This window comes from Carlito syrichta, unplaced genomic scaffold, assembly GCF_000164805.1.
Source record: "Carlito syrichta isolate Samal-C Ts95f unplaced genomic scaffold, Tarsius_syrichta-2.0.1 Scaffold96967, whole genome shotgun sequence".
In the NCBI taxonomy this organism is placed as follows: domain Eukaryota; kingdom Metazoa; phylum Chordata; class Mammalia; order Primates; family Tarsiidae; genus Carlito; species Carlito syrichta.
Window position 1 is genome coordinate 1 of NW_007041063.1, and position 4,009 is coordinate 4,009.

Here is a 4,009-nt window from a genome sequence, read left to right on the forward strand (position 1 = left end):
GAGAAGAACGTTTGAAAATAGAATTTTTAAGCTACCACATTGTGATAAATATTCAAAATTTGTTTATTGACTTTTCCGGAAACAAGAGAATGAATTAAAGAAGACTATGGTTTTATATCCATATTTTTATATTCAAAAGACAAATATATGTTTTAGCTTTTATAAGTTTTGGCTTAACTTTTCTTTGTATGTAAAAGTTAAAATGTTTACTTTAATATCAATTTCTTATTTCAGTTGGTTGACAGAACAGCTGAAGAAAACCTATAAATACGTTCGATAAAATTTGTGAGGTAGTGTTCTTCAAATGGCTTCAGAGAGTATTAGCACATCTGTTTAAGATACACAATTTTACATTTGTTCATTGGGTATACAACGAGGTTAACATCAATGAATCACATGTAAGCTATTGTTCTGTGCATTTTTTAGGGTACTTTGAATATAGTAATCAAATGTTTTTCTCATTTTGTCATTCCTAGACTTTCTAGTTATATTACAGTTTTTGAAAAACAATTTCTTATTACTTGCTTTCTTCCAAATCACTGATTAAAATTTTCATTTATGTCTTTTAGAAGAAGAATGGTTAGGGTGCTTCTGATTATTACACCTGAATGTTCCCTTTCACTAGATTATTGATTTAGGCAAGTGTTAGGCTATTGTTTTTAAAAAGAATAATTTCATTTAATCCAACCTTTCTAGCTGTTCGTATATTATTGAAAGTATTTTTTGTAAAGATGGTCTTATGATAATTGTTAAGCTAAAAACTTATCCTTCACCAGTGGAATTGTTAGGAGCTTTCCTTGGACTTCACCGGGTGCTAATAGAGAGACCATATTTTTATTGCTCTTCATATAGCAGTATTAGTTTCATTTTATAACAGTTGGTCTTAGAATGGGACTGTTTTATCTCACTAAACATAATTATTAGCTGACCACTCTCTGTGTCCTTACAAGGGACTTTCCAGGTCTCCTCACAACATAGGATACCACACTTCATGAATGTTTATGTTAGATTTTGTGTGTGTGTGATTTATATATGCGTATAGGTTCATCTGTGTATGTGCATATATATTTTTTTTCTTAAAATATTATTTGTCCTCTTTTTTTTTCTGTCAGATGATGATAGATCCTAGAAGGGAAGGGAACCTGTCCATGCCCTTGCCTTGACTCTTGAATGTTAGTTACAGATGAGCAGCTGACAACTTACTTCCCAGTCAGTGGTTCTCCATTCCTATGAATGATCTCTTGGACACCCTTTTAGGTATGATTGTATGGGCAGAGAACTGCATGTTTATAGGAAACAGGCCTCAGATAAATACGCGTTGATATATCTTGCCCCTTTTGAGTTTGATGACAGTACCCCCTCTTGGTTACAGCTAAATAGCATTAAAAGCCCATTCAAGAGCAGGATGTGGGTGGATACAGTAATGGGGAATTTACAGCTGTGCAAGTCCTAACAGGTCTTCCTAGATGGAGAGGGGATCTATCTTCAACAGTCCCATACCAAACCAGAAACTGCCCTCTATGAGATCATTATTATCAGCTCTTTATTTGTATGCTTGATTCACCCAAAGAACTTTTAATTTCTTATGTCCAAATGCTTTTCAGTTCATTTTTTTAAGGCATGTTCCTTGTGGATTAGGTTCTCAATAAACTTTTATTGGGGACAGATATGTAAGTAGAATATTTTGAGTGATTTTTGTGAATAACTTGGTCAATTAAGCATCATCAAACAAATGATTTTTATAAAGTAAGAGACACAATTTTCAGTGGGATTCAGGTTATCTACTTAGTTTGGAAGTGCACATGAGAAATGCCCTGATGCAATGTGCTGATATTGAGATGTATAGAGTTATGGAACAGATATGTATGGTTTCAGAGCTATGTAAGTAAGGGGCAGCTTTCAAATTAAATCAGTATAAAAAAGTAGCAAAGAGTCACTTCCCAATTTCCCGCTACATTGCTTGTTTCACTGGAAATGATGTTTCTCTCTCTCTCTCTCTCTCTCTCTCTCTCTCTCTCTCTCACTCGTCACCATAGTAGACACCTATCTGAGAATTCTTCTGAGAGAGAATGATACCAATAAATCCCTGAAACAGGACTCCTCAGACAAGAGCCTCTTCACCTACCTATATTCCAAGAGCTACCACTGAAGGTAAGTTTTTAGTTAGAATAGTTTTGACGTTTTAGGAGAAACCATGTCTGGGTAGAAAAGGAGATAGTAATTACTTTTGGTTACATTTTACTTGATTCCAAGGGCCAGATTGTATAATGTGTTAAGAGATACAGCTTTCTTGTATACCTTCATGACTTTTCTGCATCTCATTATATGTACTGTTAATGTGAAGGATTTACTTTTCTTCTCTCATCTGATAGACTGAGCTCCTTCAATGGCTGGATCCATTGTTTTGCTAGAAAATTATTGTATGCATGAGACACATTAGAGTCTCAATAACTGGAAAGCCAAAAAGTTGTTTGAGCAGAACTAATTGATCAAATAAATGAGTAACTTAGAGCATTAAGAAACCAGATATAGAGGTCAAGAGAGAGAGACAGAATCTGAGGTTGTTGTCCATCACTTTTTAGCCCACTTAAAGTAAAAAATGCAGCACCAATATCTGGCAACCTTGATGTTAGGACATTTTAAAGTCATTGTTTTGACTACAACATGGACCCAGCTGCTGGAAGTGTGGCTGTCTTTGTGTACTCTGGATTGAAATCTGCCAGCATATGCAGGGGAAGAGTAAAGTGGGATTTCATACCTTCCTGACTCAAATGTGTTTCTCACGTTTGCCAATATTTCCACTGTGTCTTTGCAGGTGATGACCACAAAGACGAGATGCATTGTTAGAGTTGGTGCCATTCCTTCTACCACCAGCTTCACCAAAACAATGATACAGTCTTCCTTATGTATGGAGACTCCTCTCTTTCCTGGTTTGCAGCGGATACCTCCTGCAGATAAGAAATGCTTAACTGAGAAATGCTCATGTTGCGATATCATCGATGAGACTTTAATTTGGGCATGGTGACTGTTTCCCTTGCTGCCACTTGACTCAATCCCAGGAGCCTCCTCAGTAGAGGATATAATATTACACAAGATGCTCAAAATGGTGGAATTGCTCAGTGCTCCCATAAATATACATTTACAATTTTCATTTGCCACATGATAAACTGAAAAAAATAGAATATTTAAAAAAGAAACTCTGCATGATTTTTTCAAAAATTCAAAACATATTTACATAACATATATAAATTAAATGTCTTTTCTTTCAAATCTGTCCCTATAGTTTTTCTCTATTAAGGGAGTTGTGTGCATTCTTTTAGTGGATAGGTGCACACAAACACACACAAACTATTTTGGGGACGGGGAACTGCGAGTGTGGTCATATTGTAACATATTTTCCTGCAAAATGCCTTTCAGTGGTCTTTTCAATGGTCTTTTTCTTTTTCAGTAATGCATACACATTTGTGTCATTTGTTGAATGACAGCATGACTGATTTGTAGATGAAATATAATTAAATGTTTTAAACATTTATTATTCATAGTTATTTATGTTAGTACCAAATTTCTGTGCAATGAACCTCCCTATATATTAATAATTTGCATTTGTCTATTATAATAAATTACTTAGTAGTTGCTTTACTGGAATTCAGTATATGCACACTTCAAATTTTGAAAATTATTGCACAATTTTCTTTTAAAATGTGGTTAACTTTATCCTCAAATGGCAACGAATGATATTGCCACCTTCCCTGCAACTTCACAGACAATGGATTTTACAAATATTTACAATTTTTGCCAATGTGATCACCTAAGCTATTGTCTTAAATTGTATTCCTTTTGTTTTTGAGTTTGATCATTTTTCATATGTTTATTAGTCATCTGTATTTTTTAATTTCCTCTTTATGTCCAATTTTGTGGGTGGGAGGAGGTTTTAGTCTCTTCTTGATTTTGAAGAGGTCATTTACTAATTGGGGAAATAAGCTTTGAATTGTGAAGCACTGCAGATATT

The 4,009-nt window shown here is 34.4% G+C and overlaps 1 long non-coding RNA gene across 1 annotated transcript; it reads left to right on the top strand.

Annotated features, from left to right (window-relative positions):
- The first annotated feature begins 285 nt into the window (after positions 1–285).
- Positions 286–3,645, top strand: LOC103264923. The gene is made up of 4 exons (XR_504606.2): positions 286–398; positions 1,113–1,257; positions 2,037–2,151; positions 2,816–3,645. It is a non-coding gene; the product is annotated as an uncharacterized LOC103264923 (long non-coding RNA).
- Positions 3,646–4,009: the final 364 nt, after the last annotated feature.